Consider the following 12,397-nt stretch of genomic DNA (forward strand, 5'->3'; position numbering starts at 1 on the left):
AGCTGTTTGCACCTTCCTTCTGAGATTCCTGTCTATATAGGCTGATCATCCACCTTTGGTGTTCACCTGGCATTCAACTCTTAATCATGGCTCCACAAAACTGTAGCAGGCACAGCAGCTGCACCCCAGTAAGCCATCTCTGCAGATTGGCTAAACCAGGTTGAGGGTAACCAACAGGTCCCAAACCTTCTTGTGAATTAGGAGGTGTTTACCCCGAGCATGTGAAGACTTCCCCAGTGGAATGGGAGGATGAGAATAACTTGTTCCAAAGGCCATGAAGATGATGGAAGCAGGTGCTGTGGAGCGTTTAGAGATTGGTCAGATATAGAAGAGGCCAAGGTCATCCACTGCGTGCTGGGCCATCACCTGAGATCCTGACTTTTGCTTTGCTCCTGGGCTTGGATGACTCTGGAAGAGAGAGTGAGGCTGATGACTTTGGGCAACTCTGTCTCACCTAAATACAATTCACATTCAAGTCAAGACATCACCCTGTGATATCACTGGTGCTTTTTGGAAATGAAGAACAAACAACCACCTTTTATTTATACTGTATATCTTATATGTACCTAATTATTTATATATTATCTCTCTATACTAGACTATGAGCTCCTTCAGGGAGGGGACTATCTTTTTTTTAAAACCCTTCCCTTCCATTTCAGAACCAAGGCAGAAAAGGGCTAGGCAATGGGAGTAAAGTGACTTGCCTAGGATGTGTCTGAGGACAGAATTGAACCCTCATTCTCTATCTACCGAGCTACCTCACTGCCCCAAGGGCACTATCTTTTTTTTTTTTTTTTTTTTTTTGGTAGACCCAGAACTCAGTACCATGCCTGGCAGAAGTGCTCAATAAATATTTATTGACTGATTCTGATTGGGTAAAATCACAACAATCCATACCCAGTACATAATGCCTTCAAAGTATTCCCAAAGAGAGAAGTGGAGCCAAGGGGTAGAGAAGAGATAGGGAGTTCTCCTTCTGTCTGAGCCATAGAGAGCTTGGTATTAACTTGGCTCTTCCACCCAACAGGTCCAACACGTACATACCCATCAAGACAAACTCGGGATCCTTGCTATCGCCTGGGATCAGGATAATACTTAGTGCCAAGTAAGAATTGAAATGTTGCTACGATTTACTTCTTCTTATCTTCTACTGGGGGAAGAGGGACTGGCCCAGTAGGTGACTGTAAACCTTTGGTTAAGTGCCTGTGCTGTGGGAAGGTCATTATCCATCCTTCTCTACCATTCTCCGTGTCCCTGTGACCTGGGGCTCTCTACCTATAACAGAGGAACTCAGAAGTCCATGATTCAGATGCCCTGGATAGAAACTTGTCCTGTTAATATAGGATAATATTATAGAATATCTAATTCTATAATATATAATATCATAATAGCTCTGTCCCCACCGTTACACTGAGCTTTTCTGGTGACTAATTGGTGCTGGTGACCACCTCATTCATGGTCCTTCTCTGGTGCCCAATCTCTAGGTCATCCTCATTCCCAGGACACTGCCTCTGATCTCAAGCCAAGTTAAATATGCATTTTCATAGCTCTCGGACTCTACCCACCCCAACTCTCTCCTTCTCTAATCTTACACAAACTTATTTTTAAAATTTTGCTTACATGCGCACTCCGAGCAGCTTGCCACTGCATTTATTGACTCTTTGCATTCTACCCTGCTCACAGCTTCCTGGCTGATCTCCTAAGCCACCAATCAACATATACCAGCCCCAGGGTTATTTATTTATTTATTTTGCCTCCTAAGTAACTTCCATGTAATTGTAAATACTTTTTATTTCTTACAGCTGCCTGTACATGATGAGCGATGGGGAAGGAGTCACCTACCATGAAATGAAGTTGTGTCTCCCTTTTCCTCACTCTAAACTCCTCAGTATCCCAAGTTGGTTATGCTCCCTGCTTGTGTGAACTTGGAAAAGACAGTCTTCCCATTATGGAGCTCAGTTTCTTTATCTATACAATGGGAGAGTTGGTTTTGTTACTGTACAGTCGTGACCCCATTTGGGGGTTTCTTGGCAAAACCACTGAAGCAGCTTATCATTTCCTTCTCCAGCTTATTCCACTTGATGAGGAATGAATGTAAACAGGGTTCAGTGATTTGCCCAGGATCACAGTCAGTACCTAAGTGTTTGAGGTTGGATTTGAACTTTTAGTCGTCTTGTCTCCAGGCTTGGAACTTTATCCACTGAACCACCTAACTGCCCAGAAAGCTTGAGTCTGAGTAGGTCTAAAGTGGCTCTCTTCCCAACTAGAGGAGGCGATGCTGATAGAGGTGGAGGTCTTGGCGGCATGATGTTAGCTGTTGGGGAGTTCTAAGCTGACTTAGCCTTGGCCAGTTCTTTTGCAAGTTACATTTAGAAGATGACCTCTTATGGTCAAGAGAGTGTGTGGGAAAAGGTAGAGGAAAGAAGGAGGGAGAGGATGGGAGATTCCGCTGTTTTCTTACCCTGGGAATGGCCAAAGAAGGGGGACTGGTAACCTCCCAGAAGGAACGTAGCAGGTCTCTGACCCCAGGAAGTTAAGCAGACACAAGGGTCAGGAAAAGCAGGTAGTTTGGGACCTTGAGTTGTGGTTCAAGAATTAAGGAAGATTTGGAAAGTTATAAAAGGCCAAAATCCCTGGAAAGAAGAGTCAAGGTGCCTGGACTAGAAGGAAGAACTGGGATTTAGTGGGTTCTCAGAATTCCAAGGGACCGCAGAAATTGTAAAGTTCAATGCCTAAAATTCTGCAGTATGGGATCGCAGAAACCATCTAGCCTAGCTCCTTCCTTTTATAGATGAGGAAACTGAGGCCCAGGGAAGTCTATGTGACTTCATCTACCCTGTTTGAGGTGGGATTTGAACTCTTATCACCTTCTTAACTTTAAGTCTAGTCCTCTATTTCCTATACCACATTGCTTCTCTCTCTCTAGGAATCTCCAGCATAATATCCCTGATCAACGGTGATTTAATTCTGTCTTGAATATTTCCTTAGTGATAAGAAACTTACTACCTCCCAAGGCAACCTCTTTCTATTTTAGAACAACTCTAAGGAAGTTATTGCTAATTAGAGTCAATTTTTGCTTCTCTGTACCTGCAACCTATTGCTTCTAATCCTTACTCAGAATAGGGTCAGGTGTTTGGGAAATGGAAATGCATCCTTTTCTAGTGTTGATTTTGAGATACCCAAACAGCATCCGGTTGTAAACATCTGTACAGGTGAGGAGGCACTTCCATCCTTAGTCATAAAAGCAAGGCTCCAGAGCCTAGGGCAAGCTTTTCCATGCCTGTCTTTCAGAAGATTAGGGGAGTTCGGTGGTTCAGTAGTTAGAGCAGTGGGCCTGGGATCAGGAAGATTCTTCTTGCTGAATTGAAATCTGGCTTCAGATACTTATTAGGAGTGTGACCCTGGGCAAGTCACTTACCCCTATTTGTCTCAGTTCTGAGATGAGGAAGGAAATGGCAAACCAGTCAAAAGGAATCATGAAGAGTCCGACATGACTGAACAGCAGCCCTTGGAGGATTAGCAATATGGGCTTCAGTTCTGTAACAGAATATTTTAGATTCAGCTGGGCATGAACTTTGAGACAGGGATGAGCAATTTCTTAAGGAGCCGATGAGGGTCAGAGCCCAGATCTCTCCCAGGGAGGGAGAATCAGAGAGTGTAAAAGCCAGAAAGCATTGTGGGTGCCAACGAAGCCAACCTTCTCACTTAACAGATGTTAAGCATTTAAGTGACTGACAGAAGGCCTGGCGGCAAGTTAATGGCCGAGCTGGGATTTGGACTCCTGACTTCTGATTGAACACTTTTTCTACTCTACTTCTGTAATCATAGTGAAAAGAATTGGGTTTGGATTAAGTAGAAAGAGTGTGGTTCTGGTTCTGGTATTACCTGTGTGACCTTGGGCAAGTCACCCTTTTTAGGTCAATATTTTCTTCCCAGTTAAAGGAGGAGTTTGGATGGGAAGCCCCTACTGAATCTAAATTTAGGATCGGATCATTTCTAATAGAAAGCCAAAGAGATAAGGGGAGGAAGGGAAGGGATGAGACGGATGGGAACGGATGGATCAGGGACACAGAGATGGCCAGACCTGCTCCCTTGGGAGCCTGGAAGCTGGCTGTGTTTGGGGGCTGATTTTAGCTGAGCATTTCATGAATTCCTCAAAGCGTGGGAGGACTCGTGTCAAAAGCTGAGCTGTGTGGGAATTGTGATTTCATCGAGTATCCTGGCAACATCCCCCGCCCCCGGAGCGGGAGCCAAAAGAGAGACTGGAGGAAAAGCACAGGCGTTCATGGAGCCCCAGCCTCCAGACGGACTCCCAGGGTCCCCTCTGCGGGAGTCCCGCAGGGAAGACTCCTTCCCGCATCCAGGCTGCTCGGGCAGAGCCTCCTCCCAGGGGGTTACCCTTCCCGGCAGACTCTGGCGCCAAATGCTGGGAGCCGGGGAAGGTGGCCAGGAGGCAGAGGGGCATCCCAGGGCTGGAAAGGAGCTCACGAGGCGTCTGGTTTGGCCCAAAGCATGCATTGTAAAGGAGGCTGGGGCAGTGTCAGTCCACGTAGAGCCACTGGGCTCTCTGGTGAGCTACGCTGTTTACTTAGCTGGGGACCCTAGAGCGAGCCATTTAATGAACAAATGAAGGAATGAATGAATGAAATAAAGCATTTTTGAAGGGACTTCCAATGTGCATACAAAGGGTAAAAGCAGACAGTCTCTCCTCCTGTATAATAGGGGGAGATGATACCTACGTAGGGGTGCCAGAAGAAAGAAAGCAGGACCCCAGAATGTTAGGCTGCTGCTACAGCAAGAACAACGATGTTCACTTGTGCCTGACTCTTCCTGACGCCATTGTTGTTATATTTGGAAAAATGCTGGACTGGTTTGCCATTTCCTTCTCCAAATGAGCAAACAGAAGCAATCAGGGTTAAATGACTTGTCTAGGATCACACAGCTAGTCCTTGGGTTGAACTTTGGTCTTCCTGACTCCAGGATCAGCCACTCTATCCATTGCACCACCTATCTGCCAAGCAGCAAGAGGGTAATGGATTATTTTTAACCTCTTCAGGCCTCCATTTCCTCATTCTGAAAAGGTCAGTGCAGGTGACCTCTGGGATGCTTTTCTTCTCTAGATTTAGGATTCTATGACTTCTAAGGTTCTATATTAGAAAGAATACTGCATATGGAATCAGAGGAAGTGGGTTTGAAGGAGGTTGAAGAGGAAGATTTGTGAGTTTGATGATCTAAGTTCTCTTCTAGTTCTAAATCTTCTGATTCTGTGCCAGGGACATAGATTATTCTTATTAACTTCAAATTTTTTATTTTTAATATTCATTAAAATTTTTTTGAGTTCCAAATTCCGTCCTTTCTCCCTGTTCCTCCCCCACCCATTTAGAGAATAAGCAATAGGATGTCACTTATTCATGTAAAGTCATGCAAAACATATTTAGCTTATTCAGAGTTTTAGGGTTTTCCCATTCTGCTCAGCCAAATGGAAAATGTTCATTGTCTTTATTTTTAATTTTTTAAGTTTTTTAAAATCCTTTCCTTCTGTCTTAGAACCAATACCAAGTATTGGGTCCATGACAGAAAAGTGGTAAGAAGCAATTGGGGTAAAGTGACTTGCCCAGGATCACACAGCTAGGAAGTGTTTGAGACTAGATTTGAACCCAGGACCTCCCAACTCTATGCCTGGCCCTATCCACTGAGCCACCCAGCAGGTCTATCTGGATTTTTACATATGTTTTACTAAGGAGCTGGACTTTCATACAATATATCACTTTAGAGTAGGCAAATTTCACTTAAATTGGAATATAACAATTATGAATAGGTTAGATAAGCCTAAACTCAGGAGCTTGTAGAATTCCTTGGTGCAAGGCCTTCTACTTTCATATCTAGTCATTGAATGGCTTTGCTGACTTTAGTTAACTATTTCCTCTTCTCCCTCTGGAGGAAGGGGTCCAACCTAATCTGCCTAGACTATTTGCAAATAAAAATAACAATGTTAATCATGTTGAGTTAGGCAGAAGCTTGATTATTGGAATATTATTTTATAATAAAAATATTAAATATCTATGCCGTTCAAACTCCATGGTAGAGTCTGGAGAGATGTGATTTTTGGATAATAATAGAATAGTAGTTTAAGAAATGGAAGTGCTGTTGGAGGTCCAATCTCTCATTTTATAGAGGAGGAAACAAGTCTAGAGAGGTTAAGCAACTTGCCTAAATGTCACAAGTAGTGAACAAAAGAGGGAGGATTTTAACCCAGGTCCTCTGATTTCAGATTCAGTATTCTTTTGTACAATTTCATAATGCCTCTCTCCAATAAGAGATCTCAGTTCTATATCAGTTTGAGATGAACCTTGAGTTGTAGCTAATATTATTATTCCCATTTTACATGTTGGGAGTTGATCAAAGGAGTTATCTGTCATCTTGATGGGTTTAGTGGGGAGAGAGTCTTTGGGTCTTTTGAAAGCATCTCCTAAAAGAAGAAGAAGAAGAAAAAAGAACAAATGAGGGAAATTTTTGAAAAAAATGCAAATAACAGACTTCTAGATAGGAGCATATCTTTGAAAGCTATCAGTTAGTTGAACTTACTCCACACATAAAAAGAAGACCCAATTGCACATTATAGAGTTATGGTTTCATGTTTGAACCTTTTCTGTTCTAACATATATGTAATATCCACTTTATTTGGGTGTTTGAGTTCATAATAAAATAAAGAAGTTAAAAAAGAAGATTCATGGAAGGTATAGATGTGTTTATTGCCATTCTGTTGAGGATTAAAGACATCTGCTTTTGAAGTCTCAGTGACTTGGCTGCCCTAAGAAATGGATGTTTCAAAGCTACCCTTTGGTGCTTTCTAGAGGACAAATTTTACTGATAAGGGCTCTTCCTAAAATTCATTCTTCATCTTGGACCATTAAGAGGATAGTTTTCTACTGGAGGAGTCATTACTTTGTGCTGGCCTATTCAAAGAAGCCAACAGAATACTTTTGACTTCCTCACCTCTTTATACGTTTGGTGGAATGGTTGCTAGAACTCTGGACTTGGAACAAGGAAGAACTGAGTTCAAACCCTGCCTCAGCCATTACTAGCTGTGTAAGTCTGGGGAAATAATTTAAAATCCCCAAGCCTTGGTTTTCTGCGGATAATAATGGCATCTATCTCCTGGAAATGGAACATAAGGTTCCAATGAGATGATGTATGCAAACTGCTTTGTAAGCTTTAGAGAACTATATAAGTGCTAGCTATAATGATGATATCTTGCGAAGTGTCCTCTCTGCTTTCCTCCCATCTTTACCCAAGAGCCTTTAATGGCTTCCTTGCAGTGAAATCACATGATAATCTTCAAGTGCTCACTCATATTTCCCAAGAGGACAGCTTTTGCACTCCTCATTCCCGACTCTTTATTCAAATTATAATACAGTTTTGTATATTATTTATATTTTGTTTTGTATTTATTTTCTTATTTCTGAGAACAGACCAGAGAACAAAGACCTGCAAATAGGCTCTCTTGACCCCAAAGAAGATGACATCTCTGGGCAGTAGATGTATGGATTATAAGTTCTTACAGGGGCACATGACAGAGGTAAGATGACATGTCCTCTCTCAAAACACACCCCTCTAGAGAATTCAGGAATCTTGATTTCTACCTAAAGAGTAAAAATTTCTTGAGCTGCTTGTCTCTTACTGAGAGAAGAGGATCATATACCTTGCTCTAGAAAATGGAAGGAAGAGTGGGAAGGAAGAAAAAGCCATAAGAAGGCTCTAGATTTTACACTCTGAGATCACAGTGTTAGTCCAATTGAATGGGCACAAAAGGGACTACTATTCTAGCAGCCACAAATTTGTTTCCTTTCTAGAGAAGTCTAAACCCTTGGAGTAGTACATGAGGTTGGATGTCTATAAGTTTCTTTAGAGTGAAAGAAGGACTGGTTGCTTAGGTAGGAGCTCCATATTATTTTCTAATCTGAGGGGAGTCCAAAATATGAAATATTACTGACTACTGAGGATTTTAGGAAACTGTTGGAAATTAGAAGCCACCAGAGAGGAAGAAAAATGGTATTGATTGTTTATGAGTTATTGTGAATCCTTTGTGTATTTTCTGCTTTTGTGTATGAGTCCTTTGTGTTTTCTTTATATTTCTGTAGGGTGATACAAAGGCTGTTTTGTGCCTGATTACCTTGAGTGTTTGTAGAGGATCTGGGAACCCTGTTATATCATGGGTGGAAACCCTGGCATGAGCTATATGCTGATGTGTACTAGGACAAACTCTGGGGGAGGGAGGGATAACAGACTAAATAAAAAATGTTATTTTGAGTAGCTTCTAGGATTGAGTTCATTTCCTGTAAAACTGGACCGTGGAGTGCTGGGCCATGGGGTTACATCTGGATGAGAGAATAAAAGGAGAATGAAGGCAAAGTGGTTGGCCAAGGTCATGCAGGGAGGATATGGATGCAACTCTTCTGATTTCAAGTTCAGTATGATTTCCGTGCTTTCAATCTATAGAATATACAATTCCTGTCCACGGTTAGCTTACAGTCTGGTTCGGGGATATGATCTATTTTTAGATCTCTTTTCTCAATATGGTCATTGCCTCACTTGTGGCATGGCTGTCCTGGTTATGTCTCATATGGATATTCTTGGGAAGCCCAGTAGGGTATGTGGCGGCCAGCTCCTGTCACCTGTAACCACCTTTCCTCAGCTTCCTGGCTCTCCTGGGAAATCCTCCCAAGGGGAATCAGGCCATAGCCTGGGAAATCCAATCTCACCACCTCCCCGGGAATTTCCGATCCCCTGAGAAGCGGTGAGTCACCAGCACCTTTTCAGGGGTGGGGGAGGCGGGAGGCGAGAGTTTGCGGAACTTCGGCTAAGGACCAGATGGTGTTTTGAACATTTTCATAAGAGCTATTTGCAGTGTTGCTGCCAGAAAAAAAAATTTCCTGCTTAACGAGGAAACGCACGTTGGTATCGAATTAAATCGGCTCCGATGTTTTAAATATTACGTCCGGAGTGTTCATGTTAACAAACCTGATTGTTAATTACATCTTCTCCTGCTGCCTGGTGGGGCTTTGAAAGGAGGAAGAATTGGAGGAGGTGAAACAAATTTGATTCCTCCATGAGAGTTCCCCAGAAAAGACAGTGGGAGGCAGCATGGCTCTATAGAGAAAGAACTCTGGGACTGAAAGCCAAGACATCTGGGGCCCAAGTCTCTGCTCTGCCACTATGTGACCTTTGGCTAGTTCCTTAACCTCTCTGGTCCTTATTTTCTTCTTTTATCAGCTGAAGAAATTGGAATCTCTATAGGGAAAAAAGAACAAGAACAAAACTGATTCTGGAGTCTGAGGACCTGAGTTAAATCCCATCTCTGATGCTTATTGCTTCTGTGACCTTGGGGAAGCCACTTTCCTTCTTTGGACCTTATTTTCCTCCACTGAAAATTAGATTAGACTTCATGGCCTCTAACATCCTTTTCAGAGCTAGATCTATGAATCCATTCTTTGGCATAATCTAAACTGGTCACATCCTCTTTGTGGCCTGGAGTTAGAATGGGAGGTAGATAGGAGAGTTCTGCCATTGACCAAGATTTGGACAATCAGGAATTGAAATAAAAGCAAATCGGAGACAGACAGTTTTGAACTGGGGACAAGGCTTTACTTTGTTGTAGGAAGCAATGAGAGCAAAGTAGACATAGTCAAAGTGATCTAGGAAAATCTGAGGAAGGAGAAAAGACTTAGTTGAAGGCATCAGAGAAGGCTTCATGAAGTAAGTGGTGTCTACTAGGAAGCTTGAAGGAAGATAAGGATTTCCGAAGATAAGATGCTGCAGGGAATGGCCTGAACAAATGCACAGAGGTGGGAGATGACAAGCCAAGTTTAGGGAGTAGCTGATAGTACAGTTTAGCTGGAGTAGAGCATGTGCGAAGGCAAATAATGTGAAATAAAACCAGAAACAAGAGATTTTTACATTAGTTTTGGTAGAGGATGATGAGGGATTTTAAGAATATGGCCATGACAATGGAGAGGCAAGAATAAATTCAAGACACATGGGAGCAAAATGCATAGACCTTGACAAATAACTTGATGTAAAGGGTGGAAAACAGCGAAAACTCATAAATGTCTCTGAGGTGGCTAGAAGAATAGTTGTAGCATCAACAGAGACATGGGTATGTGCAGTGGGACAAGTTCGTCAGGGGGTGGTAAATTCAGTTTTAATGGTATTGAGTTTCAGATGCTAACAAGTCATAGGAAATTAATAAATGTTTGGTTGACTGACTAAAGATAGAACCATCAGAGGGAAACCTAAAAAGAAGTGAAGGAAGGAGAAGATGTATAGGGGGAGGAGATGGTCAAACTCATTGAATACAGCAGAAAGTTCAAGAAGAATATTATCTGAGAAATGACCATTAAAATTGGGAATGAAGAGATCACTGGTAATTTTGTAGGGAGGAAGTTATTGCTTCTTCCAATAGGAAATAAGAGATTTTTTTTAACATTTATTAATATTTATTTTTTAGAAAAGTTAACATGGTTACATGATTCATGCTCTCACTTTCCCCTTCACCCCCTGCCCTTCCCCTCCCCCCATGGCCGACGTGCATTTCTACTGGTTTTTAACATGTGTCATTGATCAAGACCTATTTCCAAATTGTTGATAATTGCATTGGTGTGGTAGTTTCAAGTCTACATCCCCCATCATTGTCCACCTCAACCCATTTGTTCAAGCAGTTGTTTTTCTTCTGTGTTTCCACTCCTGCAGTTCGTCCTCTTAATGTGGGCAGCGTTCTTTACCATAAGTCCCTCAGAATTGTCCTGGGTAATTGCATTGCTGCTAGTGTAGAAGTCCATTACATTAGATTTTACCACAGCGTATCGGTCTCTGTGTACAATGTTCTTCTGGCTCTGCTCCTTTCTCTCTGCATCAATTCCTGGAGGTCTTTCCAGTTCATGTGGAATTCCTCCAGTTTATTATTCCTTTGAGCGCAATAGTATTCCATAGGAAATAAGAGATTTAGGGAACTGCACAGGAGATAGAACTGGAGTAGGTATAGAGATTTGGCAGTCACCTGCATAAAAGATAACTAAAAATGAGATCACCAAAAAAAATTGTAGAGAAGAGAAAACCTTTCCTCCAATCATGGTGTTAATGCTTATAGATTTTACATTTACTTACATGTATACATATTCTATCTCTAGTAGAATGTAAGCTTCTTGAGGGTAGGACCATTTTATTTTTCTCTTTTGTATCCCCAGCTTACAAAACAATGTCTCATTCTTAGGAGTACATATGTGGTATGTAGTAGTGCATAACAAATGTTTAAGGTGGAGCTATATCTATGCTTGAATGTCAATGAAGACAGGGAAGGATTGATGAAACTGAAATCTCTTCATTTCCTACTTGGTTACACTCATTTTGGACTTCTTTACCTTCTCCACTATACTTGGTACCTCCCCCCTGCCTCAATCCCTTTTCCAGATTCCTTTTATGTATGGTCTTCCTTAGATTGTAAGCTCTTTGAGAGGTTTTTTTTTTTTAGGATTATAGAATTGACTTTTTTTCTTATTTGTGTTACTAGTGCTTACTGTAGTGCCTGGCACAGTGTAGGAACTTAATAAATGTTTATTGGCTGGCTAAAAGTAGAAGAACCATGAGAGAGAAACCTAAAAAGAGGTGAGGAAACAAGAAGGTGTATATGGGGAGGAGATGATCAATCTCATTAACTACAGCCACGTGTTCAAGAAGAATAAAGTCTGAGAAATGACCATCAAAATTGGGAATGAAGAGATCCCTGGTAATTTTGTAGAGAATAATTTCAGTAGGATGGTCAAGTCAGAAGCCAGATGGCAAAGGGGTTTAGAAATAAATGGATAGAGAGGAAATGTGAAAGAATACAGAATATTCTCTCTAGGGATTTGGTAGTGAAGTAGAGAAGATATATTATATGATGGCTAGCAGAGATTTTAGGGTCAATGGAAGACTTGGAGATTCGGGAGCCCTAGGCATGTTGGCAGGCAGTCAGTAATGGAAAAAGCCAATAGACTGATAGTGATTGAAGAAAAGGAAGGAAGTGAAAGGGAAAGTAAGAGGGATACAGACAAAGCAGAAGGAGAAAGAGAGGGAGCAGAAATTAAGGAGGGAGTACAGTAGATTTATAGTTTAGATATTTATAGAAAGGTCCTTCCAACTCTAGTAGTCACCTTTTAGTAGAGGTCATCTACCCATCAAATCCTCTCATTTTAGAGATGAGGAATTTAAAGCCCAGATGGGGTTTGACTTGATCAAGTGCAACCCAGACAACAGAGGTACTTTCTTTCTTCCTTCCTTCCTTCCTTCCTTCCTTCCTTCCTTCCTTCCTTCCTTCCTTCCTTCCTTCCTTCCTTCCTTCCTTCCTTCCTTCCTTCCTTCC

General features: G+C 41.8%; 1 pseudogene; it reads right to left on the reverse strand.

The window, feature by feature from the left end:
• Positions 1-8,758: 8,758 nt before the first annotated feature.
• Positions 8,759-12,397, reverse strand: part of LOC123255775 — a 104,908-nt pseudogene continuing 101,269 nt past the window's right edge.

This window comes from Gracilinanus agilis, chromosome 1 (assembly GCF_016433145.1).
Source record: "Gracilinanus agilis isolate LMUSP501 chromosome 1, AgileGrace, whole genome shotgun sequence".
Taxonomy (NCBI): Eukaryota; Metazoa; Chordata; class Mammalia; order Didelphimorphia; family Didelphidae; genus Gracilinanus; species Gracilinanus agilis.